This window comes from Hemitrygon akajei, chromosome 5 (assembly GCF_048418815.1).
Source record: "Hemitrygon akajei chromosome 5, sHemAka1.3, whole genome shotgun sequence".
NCBI classification, from domain to species: Eukaryota; Metazoa; Chordata; class Chondrichthyes; order Myliobatiformes; family Dasyatidae; genus Hemitrygon; species Hemitrygon akajei.
The window spans coordinates 136,123,581-136,148,351 of record NC_133128.1 but is presented as its reverse complement, the minus strand read 5'-3'; positions in this window follow the sequence as shown (position 1 = coordinate 136,148,351).

Here is a 24,771-nt window from a genome sequence, read left to right as displayed (position 1 = left end):
GCATCTGTTGCTGGTAAAGGTGACCAGAGGCCATTGTCACAGAGCCCACCAGGTTGTCTAAAGACTTTCACAGGGGATCTGTCACCGTGATCCAGTCTAGCCTACAGTGGACTCCAGACTCTGTGCTGTTTACTAGTCAATGTTATCTGAACTGGGCCAGCAAGCCACTGATTTGTAGAAAAACAAAAATATTGAAACTGGATGGGCTCACTGACATTGGCCTTAATGCCAAAATGTGACGTGGTAAAATCGCACCCATGCCCAACCCAGCCAATCTTACAAATCCTCCTCATGCACATCTCAGGCCTGCTCTCAAAAATTCAGAGATCTGCAGATATCTACATCATAGACAAATCAAGCCTCCTTCCTGACTAATTGTGCTTTATGGTATTGTACCTGAAAGACAATGTGGCAGATTCATCCTCTGCAATTCTGAACACATCTAGCAGAGCAGACCCACCAGTGCTGGTGTCGTGGTGGTACAGCACACCTCAATCCACACATCAGTTAAAGACATCACAAAGTCTCAGGGCATACAGTCAAACACAAGCAAGGAAACCTCCTGCTGACTCCAACATTCATTCTTCCTCAGCTGATGAACCAGCACTCCTCCACATTGGACCACACTTGGAAGAACCATTGAATGAAGTAAGGGATCAAAATGTACTCTAGTTGGGGATTTCAGTATTCCATCACCTCAGTGGCTCAGCAGACCATGCTGAACCCCTCAAAAACGTGAGTCTGCAGCGGTTAAAGCGGGTAGTATGGGTTTCAAGTTCTTGGGCGTTGACATCTCAGAAGATCTATCCAGGGTCCACCATAATGATGTAATCATGACAAAGGTATCCCAGTGGCTATACTTCATTTGGAGTTGGAGGAGATTTGGTGTGTCACCAACAACTAGCAAATTTCTACAGATGTACTGTAGAGAGTATTCTGCCTGGTTGCATTAGCGACTGGTATGGATCTTCAATACAAAGGATCATAAGAGGCTTTAGAGGGTTGCAGACTTAACCAGCTCCGTCATGGCACAAGCCTCTCCACTCTCAAGGACATCTTTCAAAAGAGGAGCCTCAAGAAGGTAGCATCCATTGTTAAGGACCCTCACCATCTGGGACATGCCCTCTTCTCATTGATACCATCAGAGGGGAAGTACAGGGGCATGAAGACCCACACTGAATGTTTTAGGTACAGCTTCTTCCCCTCTGCACATCACAGAAACCCCCTCCATGACCACTGCCTATACTTCTTGCAGTATAATCAAAACCCACTCACCCTGGTCATTCACTCTTTACCACTCTCCCATTGGGGAGAAGATACAAAAGCCCAAAAGAAAGCCTAAGAACAGTTTCTATTCCACTGTTAGAAGATTATTGAATGATTCTGTAGTACAGTATGATGAAATCTTGACCTCACAATCTACTTCACTATAACCTTGCACCTTATTATCTACCTGTATGACTTACTCTGTAATTGTAACAATTTATTCTGCATTCTGTTATTGTTTTACCCTGTACTACCTCAATGCATTGTAATGAATTTATCTGTATGAACAGTTTTCAAGACAAATTTTTATAACTCTACCATGGTACATCTGACATTAACAAACCATGTTAGAGGATTACAAAATCATGATGAGACATAGATAAAGTGAATGGTGACAATCATTTTCCCAGGGTGGGTGAGTCTGAATTAGAGGGCATAGATTTTAAGGGAGTGAGGTAAGATTTAAAGGAGAACTCGAGGGCAGATTTTGGATGGTTGGTGTATGGAAAAAAACTTCAAGAGGAATTGATAGAGGCAAGTACAGTTACAATAATTAAAATATCATTTTGACAGTTGTATGGATAGGAAAGGTAGGGGGATATAAGCCAAACACAGCCAAATGGGATTAGCTCAGGGAGGCAACTTGGTCAACATGGACAAGTTGTGCCAAAGAGCCTGGTTCTGTGTTGTGTGACTATATGACTCTGTTCATTTTTCTGACCTTTACCCCAGATGCACAATGGCACGAAAGAATAGAAGTAGTTGGTAAAGTACTGTACTTCACAGCAGTTGCCAGCAGTTCTGTTTATGTTCAGCATGGACTTGATAGGCTGAAAGGCTTTTCTTCCAATCTGCATGACTGTAAGAGAAGTATTCACAATCTTGTGGAGCTTTTCCCTCTAGCTGTTTGCACTTTGGTTGCTGAAAGTTGGTCTAGTGGGTTCTATGTCATGTTGTGCTCTTACCTGTAGCAACGTGATCACCTACCAGACCATGCCATACCCAGCATTCCTGCCCAAGGAGCTCCAAGTGTCGGTCGGAAACCTTGCAAAGGAGAGGGAGAGAGAAACCACTCTGGCTGAGTCACCTGAATACTTCACCAAGGTTCCCCGCTCTGTCCTGCACCTTATGAAGACAAGAAAAAGGCAAGTAACCTCTTATGTAAAGCACTGGAAATCACATGATAACACCCTGGGAAAGGTTTCACTGCTAATGTAATGGTCTTTCTGTAGAAGCTGTGTTTGGGTTATAGTTAAGCGGTACCGGGTTCTTTGGAGTATGAACTGTTTATTGTTGTTTGGCGGGAGATGGAGAGGTAACACGCTGGAGAGAACCAATCATAGGATACGACCCGATGGGGAGATTGTGATTCGATGGAGCCAGGCGCCGAGTTCGACTGAGGTTCAATGAATTGAGCTCCAACTGGTGCACATTCGACTGTTTAATTATAATGGACTGATTTTGTTTTTTCATTATTTTCTTTACTAATCCTTTAGTCAACGTTCATAAATATAATTCCTTTAGTCATATGCAGTGTGCTGTCTGTTGTTTCTTGGCACTGAGTTGTAATGAGGTTGCAAATTACACAGCATCCACACAAACCAGGGTCTGGAACGGGAGAGCCGTCTCAGTCTCACAGGTTTGGCAGGACCAGAGTGTGTCTTCCCTAGACTTAAGCAGCCAAGGACAGACATCCTCTATCCTGAAGCTGTGCCCTCTTGTCCTAGCCTCCTCCATCATGGGATGCATCCTTTCCACATCTACCATGTCTAGGCCTTTCAACATTTGAAAGGTTTCATTGAAATCCCCCCACATCCTTCTAACTTCCAGCAAGTACAGACCCAGAGCCATCAAAGATTCCTCATATGATAACCTTTTCATTCCCAGAATCATGCTTGTGAACCTCCTCTGAACCCTGTCCAATGTCAGCACATCTTTTCTTAGATGAGGAGTCCAAAACTGCTTTCTATACTCATGGTGAGGCTTCACCAGTGCCTTCTAAAGCCTCAGCATCACATCCTTGCTCTTGTATTCTAGACCTCTTGAAATGAATGCTAACATTGCACTTGCCTTACTCACCACAGACTCAGCCTGTAAGTTAACCTTTAGGGTGTTCTGCACAAGGATTCCCAAATCTCTTTGTATCTCAGATTTTTGGATTTTCTCCCTGTTTAAAAAATAGTCTGCACATTTATTTCATCTTCCAAAGTGTTGACCATGCATTTTCCAGCATCGTATTTCATTTGCCACTTCCTCATCCATTTTCCAAATCTTTCAAAGTTCTCAACACTACCTGCCCCTCCACCAATCTTCGTTTCAACTGCAAATCTGGCAACAAAGCCATATACTGTATTCCATCATCTAAATTATTGATATACAGCATAAAAAGAAGAGGTCCCAAAACCACGACTCACTAATAGCCAACCAGAAAAGGATTCTTTTATTCCTATTCACTGCCTCCTACCAATCAGCCAATGCTCTAATCATGTCAGCAGCTTTTCTTTAGTGCTTTGGCCTCTTAACTTGGTAAGCAGCCTCATGTGTAGCACCTTATCAAAGGCCTTCTGAAAGTCCAAATATACAACATCCACTACATCCCCTTTATCCATCCTACTTGTAATCTCCACAAAGAATTCCAACAGGTTCACCAGGCAAGATTTTCCCTTGACAATGCGGACTCTGTCCTAACTTGTCCTGTGTCACCAAGTACTTCAAAACCTCATCCTTAACAATTGACAATAACATCTTCCCAACCACTGAGGTCAGGCTAACTATAATTTCCTTTCTGCTGTCTTCCTCCTTTCTTAAAGAGTGGTGTGACATTTGCAGTTTTTCAGTCCTCTGGAACCAAGCCAGAGTCGAATGATTCTTGAAGGATCATTACTAATGTCTCCATAATCTCTACCACTACCTCTTTCAGAAGCCCAGGGTGCAGTTCATCTAGTTTGGGTGACTTATGTACCTTTAGGTCTTTCAGTTTTTTGAACATCTTCTCCCTTGTAATAGTAATTGCACTCACCTCTCTTCCCTCACACTCTTCAACAGGTGGCACACTGATAGTGTCTTCCACAGTGCAGACTGATGAAGAATAGTTCATCTGCCATCTCCTTGACCCCTCTTGTTATTTCTCCAGCCTCATTTTCTACCGGTTCTGTATCCACTCTCATCTCTCTTTTATTTTTTTATATACTTGAAAAAGCTTTTTCTATCCACCCTGATATTGTTTGCTGGCTTGCTTTCATATTTCATCTTTTCCCTCCTAGTAATTCTTTTAGTTGTTCTCTGCAGGTCTTTAAAAGCTTCCCAATCCTCTGTCTTCCTGCTAATTTTTGCTTTGTTGTATGCCCTTTCTTTTGCTTTTACAATAGCTTTGACTTCTCTCGTCAGTTATACTATTTTGCTATTTGAGTATTTCTTCATTTTTGGAATGCGACTATCTTGCACTTTCCTCACTTTTCCCAGAAACTCAAGCCATTGCTGCTCTGCTGACATCCCTGCCAGCATCTCCTTCCAATTTACTTTGGCCAACTCCTCTCTCATACCACTGTAATTTCCTGTACTCCACTGAAACTCCCTGCTACATCAGACTTTACTTTCTCCCTATTAAATTGCAAGTTGAACTCAATCATATCGTGATCACTGCCTCCTAAGCGTTCCTTTACCTTAAGCTCCCTAATTGCCTCTGGTTCATTACAACACCTAATCCAGTACAGCTGATTCCCTAGTAGGCTCAATGACAAACTGCTCTAAAAAGCCATCTTGTAAGCATTCAACAAATTCACTCTTGGGATCCATTACCAACCTGATTTTCACAATCTGTTTCACAGCATGTTAAACTTTCCCATTATTATCTTAACATTGTCCTTTTGACAGACCTTTTCTATTTCCCATTGTATTTTGTAGTCCACATCCCAGCTACGGTTGGAGGCCTGACTATAACTGCTATCAGGGTTCTTTTACCTTTCCAGTTTCTTAACTCAATTCACAAGGATTCAACATTTTCTGATCCCATGTCATATCTTTCTAATGATTTGATGCCATTATTTATCAGCAGAGCCATGCTACCCCTCTGTCTACCTTCCTATTCCTCCAATACAATGTGTAAGCTTGGACTTCAACTCCCAACTACAACCATTCTTTAGACACCATTCAGTGTTGGCCACAATATCATACCTGACAATCTATAAAAGTGCACCAAATTCATCCACCTTATTTATTATACTCCATGCATTGAGAAAAAACACTTTGAGTATTGTATTTTCTATCCTTTTTGATTCTGTATCCCTAATGCACTGATATACGCATATCTGATATCTGATATATCCTGCTGCCTGCAATTTTGCCCTGTCATCTGCCTGCCCTCTTGACAGTCTGACTGCATGTTGTTTTACCATCTATCCTATCCTGAGCCCCATCACTCTGGTTCCCACCCCCTGCCAGATTAGTTTAGACCCTCACCAACAGCTCTAACAAACCTGCCCGTGAGAATATTGGCCCCCCCACCCTTGGGTTCAGGTGCAGCCCATCCCTTTTGTACAGGACATACCTCCCCCAGAAGAGATCCCAATGATCCAAGAACCTGAAGCCCTGGCCCCTGCACCAGCTTCTCAACCACCCATATATCTACCAAATCATCCTGTTTCTACCCTCACTGGCGTGTGGCACAGGTAGCAATCCAGAAATTACTACCCTGGACGTCCTGCTGCTCAGATTTCTGCCTAGCTCTCTATATTCTCTCTTCAGGACCTCATAGCTTTTCCTTCCTATGTCCCTGTTACCAATACCTACCAAGACATCTGGCTGTCCCCCCCCCCCCTTTTCAAAAAGCTGCGGACACGATCCGAGATATCCCTGACCCTGGCACCAGGGAGGCAATGTATCATCTGGGTGTCCCGTTCACGTCCACAGAATCTCCTGTACGTTTCTCTGACTATTTAGTCCCCTATCACTACCGCTCCCCTCTTCTGCACCATGGACCATTGTTCAGTGCCAGTAACCTGATCTCTGTGGCACTTCCCTAAGAGGTCAACCCCCACAACATCCAGAACAGAATACTCATTCTTTAGGGGAATGGCCACAGGGGTGCTCTGCATTAACTGCCTATTGACTGTCCCATTCCTTCTCCTGACAGTCACCCAGCCCTCTGTCTCCTGCCCCTTAGGGGTGACTACTTCCCTGCAACTCCTATTGATGGTCTCCTCACTCTCCCATACAAGCCGAAGGTCATCCAGCTGCTGTTCCAGATCCCTAACACGGTCTTCAAGGAGCTGCAGCTGGATGCACTTCATGCAGATGTAGTTCCCCGGGAGACTCCGAGTCTCGCAGGGCTCCAACATCTGGCATGAAGAAAACACAATGGCCAATTAAACTACACTAAATACCCCTGACACAGTTGGCACTCTCACCACTGGCCCACTCCCAACAATGGCCGCTCGGCTTGTCCCTTTTGTACTTTTATTTTCTCCTCTCTCTGCTGCTCCCGCTGCTGTTTGGGCCACCGGAATATGGCTGGAAGCTGATAGTACAACCTATACACAGGTACCCTGAATAATGGTAGGAGGTAGACCGATCATCAAGCCCTGGGCCCCTGCCGATTATAGGAGCATGACTATCTTCCTTACCACCAACTCAAACTGCAAGTTAACAATTAAGGAATACTGCATATCGATCCAGATCCCTTTGCACCTCTGATTTCTGACTTAGCTTCCTGTTTAGAAAATAGTCTTTGCCTTTATTCTTTCTACCAAAGTGCATGAGATGACCATACACTCCCTGACACTATATTCCGTCTACCGCTTCTTTGCCCATTCTCTTAATCCTTCTACACATTTCCTCAGCATAATCCTCAGCATTACCTGTCCCTCCTCCTATCTTTGTATTGTCCACAATCTTAGCCAAAGGCCATCAATTCCATCTCCACATCATTGACATAAAACATGAAAAGAAATGGCCCCAACACTGACCCCCCCACTCCTGCCGAACGCCACTAGTCACTGGCAACAAACCATAAAAGACCCCCTTTATTCTCTCTGTCTCCTGCCAGTCAGTCAATCCATGCTAGTATCTTTTCCGTCATGCTATGTGCTCTTATCTTGTTTAGCAGACTCATGTGAGGCACCTTGTGAAAGGCCTGAAAATCCAAGAAAGCTGCAACCCCAGATTTTTTTTTGTCAATCCTGTCACAGAATTCCATCAGATTCGTAAGGCAAAATTTATCTTTATGGAAATGATGCTCAATAACCTATTTTATCATGTGCTTCCAAGTACCTCATCTTCTCAACCACTGAGGTCAGGCTAACTGGCCTATAATTTGTTTGCAGGCCGAAACCAGTTTGAATCAGCCTAAACAGGCTGAAACTGGTTTGAATTGGCTGAAATCAGTTTGAACCCATTTCGATTGGCTGGACTTGAGCCACAGTGACACAGCGGTTAACGTGACGCTATTACAGCTTGGGGTGCTGGAGTTCAGACTTTAATCACGTAACTAGGCTAGGGTTAAATTGGTCATTTGCTGGTGGTGCAGTTTGAAAATCCTGAAGGGCAGATTCACCACTTCCTGCTAAAAGAAATTCCTCCTTGCCTCTGTTCTAAAGGGTTCACCTCCCTCAACCATCTCCTGTCCTGTCTAAAACCTTCAATGGCTTATGTTATTAAAGGCCTGTTTCATTTGTAATGAACATCTCTAATTAGAGACAGTCAAGTCAATTTGAATCACTGTTAACTAACAACAAAAAACAAGTAAAACATAGTTAAACTTGCTTATTCTTCACATTTGGTCACCAACTCCACCCCCCACCCCCAACCAAGTCCACTTGAAGTTCAAAGTAAATTTATTATCAAAGTATGTATACGTCAACATATACTACACAGAGGTACATCATCTTGCAGGAATTTACAGTGGAAAATTAAAACTTCTGAAAAATCATATATAATTAATGACTGACAAATAACTGATGTGCAAAAGAAGACATTATTATTAAAGATAAATAAAGAAAAAGAGATAAGTGAAAAATTAGAGAAAATTTAAAAAAGAGAAAAAAATGAAGAAAAAAATGAGAAAATGAGGGAGGAAAAGAGGGGAAAAACAGATGAAGGAATGATACTGACAACATGAATTGTGGAGTCCTTGAAAGTGAGTCTCTAGGTTGTGGAATCAGTTCAGAGTGAAATTATCCACGCTGGCTCAGGAGCTTGATGGTTTTAGGGTAATAAACCCAAGAGACTAGCTGGTGTAAAGCTGGGGTGCCAGCAATGAGGTGTAACCCACAGCTCAGCTCAGCACATTACAAGCCATCCCAAACAGTAAATCCGTGGTGTCTGAATCTGGTCTCTGGAGCTGTTACGTACCCCGTAACCGGGTTAACAGACCAGCAGAAATGGAAGGATACGTTGGAGTCTGGTGGTACTGTGACTAAAAGTGTTTATTAGCAAACTAAGCAATGCAATATCAAAAATGCAAATATACATATAAAACAGGTTAGCAATAATAAAAACAGAAGTGTAGGAATAATAATCAATAATAAGAAACAAGCTCTATCAATGTCTAGGGGTAAATGAGTTGTCATAGAAGAATATAAAGTTCAGTTCAGTTCGTTCGTGCTGAGGTAGTTGGTTGTTGTGATGCAATGTTGGAGAGAGAGAGAGAGACCGAGCAAGAGACTGGGCAGCTGCAGCAGGCAAACCTTCTGTTGTGTTCTTATTCCGTTGTACCGTTGTGGTCATTCGGTTATGACCCCTCCGTTCTCAGCTAGACCGTTCTTCTGTGGTGGACTCGTCACTCTGGCGTGAGTGGACACACACACAAGCCCCCACCGGTCCTGCCGTCACACTGTGAGCTTTGTGACCGATCTCCCGATCCGGTCCTCGAAGCCCCCACCTTCCTGTGGGTGCACAACACTCTTTCAGTGTCCACTGGTGTGTCTGAGGGGTGTCTCCCCACACCTGTCTTTTATCCCCATGGACGGGGTATCGGACATCCACCAACTCCACATGTCTATGTCCAGCAAACTAGGCCTCTCCTGCTGTCTCCTCAGGAATGTTAACGAGCAAAGAAACATCCTTGCAGCGAAAGGTAAATAATCAGTGAAGAGCCAAAATATATAAATCATCCGTCTCTTTCTCTCTTATCTGTAGCAGATGCCTCTACCTCTGTTTTTCAACTCTCTCTCTCATTAGCAGCATAGTTCCAGGGGCGGGGGCGGGGGTGGGGGGTTAACTCTGGACCCCATTTTCCATCAGGTCTGTTCAGCACTCATAACAGCACTAAAGCTGCAAGTCTGGAAGGGGTGACGTGCAGTGGTTAACTAGTGGAATTAGCCTACACTGTACTCCAGCCCTGTGTTTCAACGGACTGTGTTTCTTCAAAATGGTGCTATATTCTGTCCCCCTAGGAAGGCAGATAGTAACTTGTTTCAACTGGAAAAACTGCACTCAGTACAGGTGGAGTTTAATCTGGACAAGTGTGAGGTGTTGCACTTGAGGAAGTAAAATGCAGGGCAGAAGTATACAGTAAATGGTGGAATATGTCCTTTAGCATTCCACTGGACAGTCAGTCAGCTGGAGTGGGACTTAAATCATCATATTCTTGCTCAGTTCATTGCTGACTCCAGTTACCAAGACAAATGTAGTGCAAACCAAATTTGAGCTATGTGAGTGCATTTGTTTACCTAAATTCATTTTAAAGACAGCAATATTAAACAAATGCAGAATTTAAGTATAAATTATAACCAATGCAAGCTGAGACTGAAAACAAAATGTAAGTTGGCTCTAACTTTAATCATCATTGGGAGATTCTGCCAATAGCTGTTAATTATGAGGAACTTTTTAAGTGCAAGAATACTATTGGGCAAATTTTAAAAGGTTTTTAATACTTTTTAAGTTTGCTAATCACCTTTTGTAAATACATGCAACACCCACATTTTAATGGGGAGGAAGCTGTGAGTCAGTTTTCTAATTTTACACAACATGAAGCTGCATCATCTATGATTACAACAAGAAGATGAGCTAAAATCAATATTGTTACTTATTTTCAAATACCGTGAAGGCGAAGTTTTGCGCAAAGATTTGTGAATTCTGCAAAAGCGAATTTCAGAGCAGTCATTGTTAGAGGGCTACCTGTTTTAATTTTTTCTGTATCATTTTTGAAAAGTCATTTTATGAATTTTTAAAATTAGGTTACTCACAGTTAGACTGCCTTCTGTAAGGCCTAAAGCAAAAAATTACTTCACCAAACTAGCAACACACAAAATGCTGGAGGAACTCAGCAGGCCAGGCAGCATCTATGGAAAAAAACCCACAGTCGACGTTTTGGGCCTGTTACGTTCCCAGTAACCGGGTGACTTGCCAGCAAAGATAGAGAGGTCCGCTGAAGCCTGATGGTACTATTTTCAAATGTTTTTATTTATAAAGGGGCACAAACGTATGGTTAATACAGAACATTCAGATCATATACATCGTCAAAACTCAATCTAAAGCGCAGGTATAGTAATAATCAATCAAAAATAAGCTCTATCGTTGTCTGGGGATACTGAGTCCAATGGAATATAAGAGTCACTCAAAGTCTGCAGGCTTCCCTGTTTCGGGAACCGCTGGCATTTCACGTGTTGGATAGAGAGAGAAGGAACACTTGCCCGTCGTCTTTGCGAAGCAATTCCCTGTTGTTAGTTAAAACGGTTTGTCCTTTGGTTCCAGCCACAGACTCCCGATCCGGAATCTAACGCACGTGGCTTCCTTCAGAATGGCTTCCCGCTCCGACGGGAAGCGCTATCGTGTCTTCTTCGTGTGTCTCCTTGGTGCGTCTGAGGCCCCGCCTCGGCAGCCCACCTTTTATCTGGACTGGCAGGGTTGTAGATGTCAATCAGGGTGGGGGTGAGGCAATCTTTCCCCCATCACCCATCTCACATTGCCCTGAGGGGTTGCACGTAGTCCAGTTCCTTATTCCACAAAGGTGTCTCCCAAGACAATGGCTATGTCCAAGGCTTTTGTCTTGCTGAGCGGCCAGCCCTCATTCCAAACCGTAAGGCTCTCTCTCTCTCTCTCTCTTGCGATTCTCACAAAGGAGGGGGCTGGGGTTATAACAGGCCGAGAGAGACCCTTCAGCAGGATGTTTTTTGTGATTTCCAGCATCTTCAGATTTTCTCTTGTTTGTGATTTGTTCACCAAACTAGCATCATTTTGAGCAAAGTTTGCACTTGGATTTGAAAACCTTGCCCACAATACAGATAAAATCTTAGTTCCCTTCTTATTGGATTTGAGGCAAAACCTTAGCCATCAAGTGTCTTAGGTGGAAAATGTTCGCAGAAGGTTATGTTCATATTTTGATGTACAACACAAACTAACTTGTCTGCACCTTTTGTTCCTTAACATGATAAGGTGCGTCTCTGTTCCTAAAAGATTTGATAATATTTCTGCCTGAAGCACTGTTGAGAATCCCACAATCTCATTGACCCACTACCATCAGGAAGGAGGTACAAGAGCATCAGGACTAGGACTGACAGACTGAGTACCAGTTTCTTCTCCCAGGCTGTGAGACTAATGAATACCCTGCCACCACTGAGGTCTTGTCACTAGCACAATGAGCTGTTTACTGTATACCTGTGTTGCACATTTCACATGCATTTTGAATTATATTTTATTAACTTATTTGGTGTAAACACAAAGATATCTGCAGATGCTGAAAATTCAAGCAACACACATGAAATGCTGGTGGAACGCAGCCGGCCAGACAGCATCTATAGGGAGAAGCACTGTCGACGTTTCGGGCCGAGACCCTTCGTCACTTATTTGGTGTAATTTGTTTGTTTTATGTTCTGTGTTTGATATACGCACTGTAGATGCACCATAGTCTGAATGAACATTGTTTCATTTGGTTGTATATATGCACAGTCAGATGACAATTAACTTCAAGATTCAAGACTGTTTTATGTCACTTCCTGTACACAAGTGTAAAGGAAAACAAAATAGTCACTCCAGATCTGATGCAGCACAAAAGATAAAGAATGCAAAACTGTAATAATTTAAAGAAAACAATACATTTAAATACATAAGATAGCTTATAAACATAGATTGATTGTATGCCCATAAAGTGACATTAGGCTGTATATAAGGTCACTGACAAGAAATAATAAAGTAGTGGAATTATTTGTGTCTGTGCACAACTACTTATCAATTAAATAAAAGTACAGACATGGGAGATGGCTTTAACCAGTGTATTCACATTGCAGCGAGAGAAGGAGAACTATGTACATGTGTAGACAACAGTGCACGTACAGACAACAGATCAATAAGTAGTGCTAAGGAGGGGTGGGTCATTACTTTAAAGAAAATAGATCCATACGTTACACTTTATCCCCCTTTAGATTAATGCAACATAAACTGTATATGTATAAAACATTCAATTTCTCTTTCATAAACCCATATTCCGAATAAAGATGTTCTCACAATAACAATCCATAACTAACTTCACAGTTCTAAAGGTTCAGTCTTTTGGGTGGTGCTCTGCTTCTTTCAGGAGAGTGTCTCTGGACCTGTGGAGTGGCATCAGGTTTGGCCAAGTGTCTTGTCAATGATAATGTTTGCATTGTGTCTCTGAGCCTGTGGAGTGGCATCAGGTTTGGCAAGTGTCTTGTCAATGATAATGTTTGCATTGTGTCTCTGAGCCTGTGGAGTGGCATCAGGTTTGGCCAAGTGTCTTGTCAATGATAATGTTTGCATTGTGTCTCTGGACCTGTGTAGTAGCATCAGGTTTGGCAAGTGTCTTGTCAATGATAATGTTTGCATTGTGTCTCTGGACCTGTGGAGTGGCATCAGGTTTGGCAAGTGTCTTGTCAACAATAACGTTCTCGTTGCACCTCTGGACCTGTGAAGTGGCATCAGGTTTGGCAGGTGTCTTGTCTAAGACCATGTTCTCAGTTTCTGGTGTCACGTTGCTGTCAGTGACATCATCACTGAGAGGTAAGTTTGGTGACTGTAACATGTCTGTCTTGTCTGATGCTGTCAACTCTGGTGTATTCTTCAGTTGACCATCTGGTCCACATGACATTGCCATTTCTGATTGCCACCATCCACTGTGTACATCAGTGGTCCCATTGTTGTAGCTATCCTACTGGGTGTCCATTTGTCTTCTCAGTAATCACGTGCTAGGACTTCCTGTCTAATCTCAAAGCTCTTTGCTGCTTTGCTTGGTAACTGACTGAACTGTTTATTCTGTACTTCTCTCCATAGATCTGGTTTCAGGAGGTCTATGTGAGATCTCAGATTCCTGCTTATGAACAGCAATGCAGGTGTTTGATTTGCCATTGCATGAACAGAGTTCCCAGCAGAAAAGGAAGTGGTTCACCTTGCGCTACAGAGAAATATGCTCCTTCTCCATTGCCTTAATGGACTTCTTGAAGGTTTGGATAAACCTTCCAGCTAACCCATTTGTTCCTGGGTGGTGAGGAGCTGACTTGAAATGTTGATGCCAATTTTCTTCATGAACAGTTGAAATTCCTCTGATGCGTGTTGTGTGTTGTCACTCATAATTTGTTCTGGTAAGCCATTTCTCAGAGCAGAGACAGTCTTTGCTGAGGTAGTTAACTTCATTGCTATAACCTCTGATCTGTTTATTCCCTTCTCAAACACCTTCTCATTAGCGTGACAGCCTCTGGTTAATGCTACCATTTGGGCTGTAGTTTCCTGTTGATGCCTCAGAGATAGTTTTAATTGCCAGTCTAGTTGGATTTTTCTCAACCGTTCTCATCTGAAGAGTGCTGGCTCTTGACTTTCCAATACATAAAGTTCAGACTGCTGTGTTTGGCCACCATATGTCACCTTCACTTTCACTTTGCCTTTGGGGGAAAGCATTTTAGCATCACTGAGGTCTTCTCTAATGGTAACTCAGAAAACAGTCTGTTGTAGTCAGCCTCTGGAATTATGGACAAAGGCGACCCTGTATCCAGCTCCATTTTCAGTTTTACACTGGACACGTCTATTGTGATCCAGGTGACTTTGTGATCTGCTTCAGTTATACTATGCAGTTCTAGGCATGACACTCTTTTGAGTGCCACTTGCAAGCCTATCCCTTAATGCATCCGTCTCCAACGTCACAGTACTGGGAAAGTTTACATAGTTCTACAATGTATTCAGAAATGCATTCCTCTTTTGATTGGTTCTTTTTGTAAAATCTAAATCTCTCAGCTATTGCTAGCGGTTTAGGGCTCAAATAATTTTGTAAAATGTCTGGCTGCTGGCTTTTCAGGGGTTACTAAGTGCCATACGAGACTGTATGTTCTTGGGCCCATTAAGCTAAAAAGTGTAGGGGCTTTCTTTTACTCCTTCATGTTGTTCACCTTCACTATCATTATCAAATTCATCAACTTTCCCAAATGAAGCCATTGCAACATTATTTTCTCTTTAATTTCAGCATGTTTCTCACTATTACTCATATGTCCTTTGGCTTTCTCATGCTGTTTAATTCTTGCTGTTTTGTCCCATAGCTGTTGGTAAAGTTTGTGATATTCTCTGACATTAAAGTTCGTACTCGTCGCCAATTTGTTGTGTCTGTGCACAACTACACATCGATTAAATGAAAGCATGTATGTGGGACATGGCTTTAACTTGTGTATTCACATTGCAGTGAGTGAGAACAATGTGCATGTGCAGACAACAAATCAATACATAGTGCTGGGGGGGTGGTTGTCCTTGCTCTAAAAGAAATAGATCCACACATTACATTAGTGGATGGAGATGTTGAACAGTCTTACTGCTTGGGGAAAGCAGTCTGATGGTCCTGGTGTGGATGCTAAGTAACCTCCTCCCTTATGGGAGTGGGACAAACGGTCTATGAACAGGGTGGGTGGGATCCTTAATGATGTTACTGGCCCTCTTCCAGACCCTTTGTAGGTTTATGTCCTTGATGGTGGGTAGGTTGGTGTCGGTGAAGCATTGGGCAGTTTTGACTACCAGTTGTAAAACCTTCCTGTCCACCGCAGTGCAGTGATACAGCTTGTCAGCACGCTGTCTGCTGTGCATATATAGAATGATGTGAGTATGAATGTGCAAAATCCAGCTTCCTTTAGCCTCTTCAGAAAGCAGAGGCATTGGTGAGCTTTCTTTACTGTGTAGCTGTGTTCTGGGACCAGGAGAGGTTGTGTGTGATGTGTATTCCCAGGAGTTTGAAACTTCTTACAGTTTCCCTGCTGTGTTACCGAGGTAAAGTGCAAGTGGGTGGCACAAGCTGATGTCAATAACCATCTCCTTTGTCTTGTTGACCTTAAGGAAGAAGTTATCTGAACTTAAACTTGGACTTGAAATAGTGTGAAGCTTAGTTTGTGAGCTGGTTTTCCTTGTGTTCCAGACTAGAAGCATTGAGGCACGAGTATAATGAGAAGAAAACTCAAGAGCAACGGATCGAGTTCCTGGAGCAGCTGATTCTAAGGAAAATGTGGACACCTGGAACGATACTGAAATCTGAGAGGAGGGCTAAGGTGAGACTAAAATGATTAAACCAAAATGCTTGAAAGTAACCTTGGAGCATTTATTTACTCATTATCTATCATAGTTCCTGGATCAAACTTCATTTGATTACACGCCTGTGAAATTCATTGGGGGGCATATTAGAAACTAGAGGTCCCATATAAAAAGGGGTTGAGGAAAATAGAGTCTGAGATTGAAGAAAATATTTGCTGGGGATGACTGGCTGTATAACAGCTTGTCATTTAAAAAATATTTAGAGATACATCAAAGATAAGAGGCCCTCCTGGCCCGATGAACCTGTGCTGCCCAGTTACTCCCATGTAACCAATTAACCCATAAACCTTTGAATGCACAATCAGTTCAGTAGCTTACATCTTTCAGATACAATAAATTGCATCTCAAGTTCAGGGTAAGGGCTTACAAGGAGAATGGCATCTGTTCGGGATATAAAGTCTGTCCACACTCCATGTGCTCATGATGGGTATGAATCACATGATGGGGATTTGTGTGGCAGTGGGGTGAATAATGCTGGAGGTCAAACTTCCATCAGTATTGCTGGCAGCTGCAGCATTGTTACCGTCTGTGTGGAGATCTGAGTGTTGAGGCCCAACACCATTCTAACTGCTGAATTTTCATTAGCAAGTCCTTACTGTGTCCCAGCAGGAACAATGTCCAACGTATTGGGTGGTACTAATGCCAGGCAGTGATACTTTTGGCAGAGCATGGAGAGGACAGACTCTCCTTTGGGGTGGCACTGGGAAAGAAAGAGGAAGTTCTGTGGCAGGAGAGGCAGAAGACTTTTAGGTGGTGACAAGGAACAATTATTCAGCATGACCTCTGGAGTTGTACTGGAATGAGCCTTCCAGTAACTCTTCTTCTTCTGTCAGGGTCTGTCACTGATGTCTTTGACCTGAAATGTTGGCATGTTAAATAGATCCCAGCTTGCCTGAAATTCTAGAGTAGTTACTACACTGAAGGAGACTATTCAGCCCATCAAGTCCATGCTGGTAGCCTGTAGAATAATTTTTTTTCAGTCCAGTTATTATGCTTTTTCTCATCAAGTGCCAGTCTGATTGAGAAACACATACAAAATGCCAGAGGAATGCAGCAGGTCAGGCAACATCAAGTGTGACAGTGGAAAAGTGTGTATGGAACCGGAGGAGATAGCAGAGGTATTAGTGAGTATTTTGCTTCAGTATTCACTACGGAAAAGGATCTTGGTGATTGTAGTGATGACTTTCAGCAGACTGAAAAGCTTGGGAATGTAGATATTAAGGAAGAGGATGTGCTGGAGATTTTGGAAAGCATCAAGTTGGATAAGTCACTGGGACCAGGTGAGATATTCTCCAGGCTGCTGTGGGAAGCGAGGGAGGAGATTGCTGAGCCTCTGGCGATTACCTTTGCATCATCAATGGGGATGGGAGAGGTTCCGGAGGATTGGAGGGTTGTGGATGTTGTTCCATTATACAAGAAAGGGAGTAGAGATAGCCCAGGAAATTATAGACCAGTGAGTCTTACTTCAGTGGTTGGTAAGTAGATGGAGACAATCCTGAGAAGCAGGATTTATGAACACTTGGAGAGGCATAATATGATTAGGAATAGTCAGCATGACTTTGTGAAAGGCAGGTCATGCCTTATGAGACTGAGTGAATTTTTTGAGGATGTGACTAAACACATTGATGAAGGAAGAGCAGTAGATGTAGATTTCATTAAGGCATTTGATAAGGTACCCCATGCAAGGCTTATTGAGAAAGTATGGAGGCATGGGATCCAAGGGGACCTTGCATTGTGGATCCAGAACTGGGTTACCCACAGAAGGCAAAGAGTGGTTGTAGATGGGTCATATTCTGCATGGAGGTTTGGTAACCAGTGGTGTGCCTCATGGATCTGTTCTGGGACCCCTACTCTTTGTGATTTTTATAAATGACCTGGATGAAGAAGTGGAGAGATGGGTTAGTAAATTTGCTGATGACACAAAGATTGGAGTTGTTGTGAATAGTGTGGAGGGCTGAAAGAGGTTACAGTGGGACATTGATAGGATGCAAAAGTGGGCTGAGAAGTGGCAGATGGAGTTCAACCCAGATAAGTGTGAGGTGGTTCATTTTGGTAGGTCAAATGTGATGGCAGAATATAGTATTAATGGTAAGACTCTTGGCAGCGTGGAGGATCAGAGGGATCTTGGGGTCTGAGTCCATAGGACACTCAAAACTGCTGCACAGGTTGACTCTGTGGTTTAGAAAACATATGGAGCATTGGCCTTCATCAATCGCGGGATTGAATTTAAGAGCCGAGAGGTAATGTTGCAGCTATATAGGACTCTGGTCAGACCCCACTTGGAGGACTGTGCTCAGTTCTGGTCGCCTCACTATAGGAAGGATGTGGAAACCATAGAAAGGGTGCAGAGGAGATTTACAAGGATGTCTCCTAGATTGGGGAGCATGCCTTATGAGAATAGGTTGGGTGAATTCAGCCTTTTTTACTTGGAGCAACAGAGGATGAGAGGTGACCTGATAGAGGTGTATAAGATGATGAGAGGCATTGATCATGTGGATAGTCAGAGGCGTTTTCCCAGGGCTGAAATGGCTAGCATGAGAGGGCATAGTTTTAAGATGCTTGGAAGTTGTTATAGAGGAGATGTCGGGGCAAGTTTTTTACATGGACAGTGGTGAGTGCGTGGAATGGGCTGACGCAACGGTGGTGGAGGCGAATACAATAGGGTCGTTTAAGAGACTCCCGGATAGGTACATGGAGCTTAAAAAAAATAGAGGGCTATGGGTAACCCTAGGTAATTTCTAAGGTAAGGACACATTCGGCACAGCTTTGTGGGCTGAAGGACCTGTATTGTGCTGTAGGTTTTCTATGTTTCTGTTTCTATCTGTGGAAAGGAATAAACAGATGACTTTTTGAGCCAAGACCCTTCTTCAGGACTGGAAAGGAAGGGGGCAGGTGTCAGAATAAGAAGATGAAGGGGAAGGGAATGAGCACAATCTGGTAAGACCTGGTGAGGGAGAAGGTGAGTGGGGAAGGGAGGATGAAGTAAGAAGCTGGGAGGCAATATTTGGAAGCGTTAAAGGACTGAAGAAGAAGTAATTCTTTCCTGGAAGCCAGTATGGAACTGATGGGCCCAATGGCTTCTATCTGCATTAGTTAGCACATACGATATCAGGCATTGAATTGATAGTTGTCCATCCTAAAGCTGAGGGAATAATGTAATAATGTATTCAATCAATGGAACACAGCTGGGCAGATTCACTGCAGAAGGCCTTGGGTGACATAGTTTTGGGGGAGGGGGTCAACATACTCAAGGTACTGCTATATTATTGAGATTACTTTTGCACTGAGTTTGAGCATAGCACAGAATCAGAACTCACATGCTCAGGCAATGCTTCTCCATCCAAGATACAACAGGAGAAAGACATGTTTCATGAAGTAGTAAGTTACAGTTTTTAAGTAGAACTCTGAGTTAATTTTCTCGAGTAGACAGTAAATCCTGAACTTAATTTTGCAGGCATCATTTGGTCCAGAAGTTCGAACTACATTCAGCAACGAAGACTACCATCCTGAAGGTCCTTCTTCTGCAGTGGAAAATGGTGCGTTTGAGCAGCCAGTGCTGATGATTTAGAGAATTTGGCAAGATATATAAAATTTCATAACATATGCTGGTGATATTAAATCTGATTCTGATTCTGAAGAATTCTCCCTCAGCCTCGTCCTTTCATTCCACTCCTATGATGTTACTTCTTCAGCTCTTTGTATGCAGAATAACAACTCTAGTAAATCAAAAACCTTTGATTTTTAAAGACCAACAGTATTGATCTATATAGGAAAATGGAAGGGATTGGGACGGACATTATGAATGAAGTGAGGAGGGGTATTTCATAATCTCCCAGTTATATATGCAATTAGCTTGCCGTGCCCCTCATCAGACATTGTTTTGAAACATCCACTCTTTATTCATTTCTGTGGACGCTGCCTGGCCTGCTGGGTTCCTCCAGCACTTTGTATCTGTTGCTTTGGGTTTCTGGCATCGGCGGACTTTCTTGTGTTATTGTTTCAATGGATACTCAAGTTGCATGAACTTACATCCTTTACCTCTGTTCTTCCTCACAGGAGAAACCTCCTCAGGATCTTGTGATGAAGCAAAGGTATTGATCAGAAGCTGCAGAATATATCTCTGAAGAACGGTGCATGAACACTCATGTATAAATTAATCCAACTTATGGTGATAAGAATTGGATGGTGCATATCAGCCCATGTGACCACTATCTTGAACATTGACTCTCTCTACCACCATTTTTTTTAATCCATTTTGCTTCCTTGCATTCCTCCTCCTTCACTTTTAATGACAAGGTTGTTATAGAACATAGAGCATTAAACATTACAACACAGCATAGGCCTTTTGGCCCATGCTGTGCCAGCCTACTCTAAGATCAATCTAACCCTCCCCTCCTACATAGCTCTTCATTTTTCTATCATCCATGTGCATATCTAAGAGTTTCTTAAATGCCCCAATGTAGCTGCCTCTATCAGCACACCTAGCAGTATGTTCCACACATCCACCATTCTCTGTGTGAAAAAAAAACTTCCCTTTGATATCCTCTCCCCGTGCTTTCCTTCCATCACCTTTAAATAATGCTTCCTTGTGCTAGCCATTTCCACCCCAGGAAAAGGTCTCTGGCTATCCACTCAATTTATGCCTCTTACTATCTTGTACAACTCTACCAAATCACTTCTCATCCTTCTCCGCTCCAAGGAGAAAAGCCCCAGCTCGCTCAAACTATCCTCATAAGATATGCTCTCTAATCCAGGCAACGCCTTTGGAAAGTTCATATATACTCCCTCATGAACCCTCTCTGTTATCTCATTAAAAATAAATTTCTAGTATGTTAGTTAACTACAATTTGCCTCAAACAAACCCATGCTTGTCTTTCTTAAGAACTTCAAACTGGTCCAAGTGATTGGTGGTTCAGTCTCAGATTAGTATATTTCAAAGCCCCCACAGCTGACGTTGCTGGAGTTATTCCTACAACCTGGTTTGGATGAGGGTGTGACACCTGCACTGAGGCATTACCTGCAGATGCTCGGATGATCATAGATTTGTTCAATATAGAACAGGCTCCTTGTATCTCCGTGTTTATGCTGACATTGTGCCAGCATTGATCCTGAGAATTTAATATATGGAGAAAACACTTTGCCAGTCTTTACCCTTGGCCTTTCCACTCACACTGTCTTCTGTTTTCTCTCACACTCTGTTTGCTCCTCTCTATTTTCCCAACCATTCCTCCTCCCATGCCAATTTTCCCAAAGTCCATTTTGCTCCTCTGCACCTCCTCTTCCCACTTCACCATTCCCTTCTTCCTCCTCTTCCCACTTCATTCCCTTCTACCCCTCTGTTTTACCTGCTCTTAATCCTCTTCTTTTCCTCCTTCCCCCTTTCTCTCTTCTCTCATCTCTTCTCACCCCCATACTCTTTTCACCCTTCTCACCCATTTCTCTGCTTACCTCCCCCCATGTACCTTTCCCCTTTCCTCTACCTCTTTTGATCCTGTGCATTGGAGTGTCTATACAAGGCAGTGAGGTAGCCTTTCAGAGTACTGTCCATGGTACATCTGTAGAAATTTGCTGGTCTTTGTTGACATACTAAAACTCTAAGTGAAGTTATTTGTCTACATTAATTCCATATCCCTTATGTGTTTCTAATTCCAGTAGTTATCAGGATGCCTCTGAAGTGTTGTTTTTGTCTCTACTGCCTCCCCTGGCAGTTCACTCCAGATACTAACTACTCTTTGTGTGAAAAATGTATCCCTTGGATCTCCTTTAAACCTCCCATCTCTCCCTCAAACCTGAGCCCTTTAATTTTAGACACCCTTACCTCAGTCACATTCTCTGCTCAATTGAGTTACTGTTTCACCTTTTAGTCCCCTGATCACTCTCACTTATCTTAGTATCTTTCCACAAAATTTCTTCATTCCATCGTATTTTTGCTCTCCAGTCACTCATATATTTCTTTCCTACTAGTTTTCAGCCTGTGGAGAACTCCTGAAATTGCATGTATTGTTTCTTAACCTTGCAGTCCAGGATATCTCCCCCACTGCAGAAATTATTACCTTAATAATATTACTCTTAATACCAATCCTGATGAAGGGTCTCAACCCAAAATGTCAACTGTTTATTCCTCTTTATAGATGTTGTCAGACGTGCTGAGTCTCTCTGACATTTTGTGTGTACACTTCCCTTAATAATGATTGATCTCTTTAACAATTTGTCTCTTTCTTTTCCAGAGTAGTATGGTCCACCGTCGCCCTGTTTTGTCAAACCAGAAAACAGAAATCCAGGTTAAATTCCCACCTTTTATCATCTCATTTCCATTTCTAAGTCTCCAGCCAACTCACCCTATGTAACTGCACAGAAAAAATGAGCTTGTGGAAATCCCAAATCAGCCAAGTATATATTGAAACAATCCTTGAAGCCAAGAATGATGTGTTGATATGATAGCATCATATATACAGTACATTGTAAATACAATCTGCTATTTATGCACATTTTATTCCATATCTGTACTTTAACCTCTAAATTATTTTTTAATATAATTCTTTATTCTTTATAATGGTTGCATATTGTGCCCCGACCAACACACCACAGCAAATTCCTAATACATGTAAATATACTCTTAGTGGCCACTTTATTAGGAATACCTGTACACCTGTTTGTTAATGCAAATATCTTATCAGTCAATCATGTGGCAGCAGCTCAACGCATAAAAGCATGTAGACATGGTCAAGAGGTTCAGCTGTTGTTCAGACCAAACATCAGAATGGGGAAGGGATGTGATGTAAATAACATTGATTGTGGAATGATTGCTGGTGCCAGACTGGGTGGTTGGAGTATCTCAGAAACTGCTGCTTCTCCTGGGGTTTTCATGCACACCAGTCTCTAGAGTTTACAGAAAATGGTGCAAATTTTTTTTTTAATCCAATGAGCAGCAGTTCTGTGGGCGAAAGCACCTTGTTAATAAGAGAGGTCAGAGGAGAATGACTACAGTGATGTGTAGAGGAGTATCTCTGAGCATATTACACACTGAACCTTGTAGCGGATGGGTTACAGCAGCAGAAGACCTTTAAACTACACTCAGTAGCCACCTTATTAGGGACAGAAGATGCCTAATAAACTGGCCACTAGGTGTATGTGGTGAATAACATTGATCCGTGATCACATTAGGAGAGCAGAATTAACCTTATTATGTATTTGGCCAGTGGGAACCAGTCAGCAACTTCTACATTGTCTGCTGGCAGTGCTAATTAATATAATACTCCTCTCCATCTGAGAAATAGAAGTTAAATAAGAGGTAGACACCAGTGTCACCCCCATTGACCCCAATGTCATCTCCTACAAATTTTGCCCCAGACCTTTTTTTTTCCAAGTCTCCATCATTATCTAGATTTTCAATGGGTGATTGTTCACTTAACCATCTCCAGCTCCTTCTCCACTTTCAGGAAATTCTCATCACTAAGCCCAGGTTGCCTCTTCCCTTTACTTCCCCACCTCCCACAAACAGAATATCCACAATGTTCTGCAGACCTCAGTTCCCTGCCACCTCTTCCCTCCCCAACTCTTTCCTCCATGAGAAGCTCTGACTTGAAAGGACAAAGGGCTGTGAGGGTTGATTAGAGAGTGAGACTGCGAGAGAAAGATCAAATGAAAAGGCCATTAGCTTACCCTGCCCTCCTCCTCCTCTCAGCCTCTGCAGTTTCCCTGCATCTCCAAGTAGCTAAAGATAAGACAGATCTAGAGGCAATGAAACACTGATCAAGCCAGTTTTGCTGACAAGTGATGTCTGAATTTTATTTAGATCTATATGGGGAACCAAAGCCAATCTTATTTATTAAGATTTAGTGGGCATAGGTTTTAAGGTCGCAAACACGAGGAAATCTGCAGATGCTGGAAATTCAAGCAACACACACAAAACGCTGGTGGAACACAGCAGGCCAGGCAGCATCTACAGGAAGAAGTACAGTCGACATCAGAGTCTCGGCCCGAAACGTTGACTGTACTTCTTCCTATAAATGATCCCTGGCCTGCTGCGTTCCACCAGCATTTTGTGTGTGTTGCATAGGTTTTAATGTGACAGGGGAGAGATTTAATAGGAATCTGAGGGGTGGAGGGTAGTTTTCCCACCCAGAGAGCAGTCTGTATGTAGAATGAACTGCCAGAGGAAGTGGTTGAGGCAGGAACATTAACAATATTTAAAAAGCCACTTGATCTGGTACATAGAATAGGTTTAGAGGGAAATGTACCACTCGCAGGCAAATAGAACTAGCTTAGATGGGATAACATTTGGGTGAAGAGCCTGTTTCCCTGTTCTTATGACTCTGGAGAAAATTAGCAATAACAACAAAAGAGGGTAGCTCCCCTCTGCCCCCCACCTTCTCAAGAGCAGCTAGGGATTGGGCAATTAAATGCTATTCCAGCCTGAAGAGCCCACGTTCTTTGAATACATATTTTTTAAAAACAGCAACATGAACTTTGGTTTGTACGTCCCTAAATACTTTTACTGCAAAGATTTTTGTTAGAATCATTTTTGGTAGGAAGATAATGAAGCTCTATCCCATGAAATGTTTCGTGCTATCGGTTAGGTGTTTAAGGAATAATCATCGTGGTTAACCCTTAGCACAAGTTTAATGTCCTTGTAATCCTGATATCTCTGACCAGTTATCCTCCTCAGTTTAGAGGCTTAGAGCACAACTGCACAAAAACAGCCTTCGCCTGTCTTGTCTGTACTGAGCTACTATGCCGTCTGGACCAGGACCGTAGCCCTCCGTACCCTTCCCATCCAGGTACCTATTCAAGTTTTTTCCCTCTAATTGAAGAAGTTCCCCCTCATGTTCCCCTTAAATATTTCACTTTTCACCCTTAACTCATGAATTTGAGTTCTAGTAGTGGCTTGTATCAACCAGTTGATTGATACACCCCACTACAATCCATAAAACTGGTACTAAAATTGTCTGTCATGCATCAGCTGGACTGGCTTGCCAGTGAACTAGGTAGAATTTG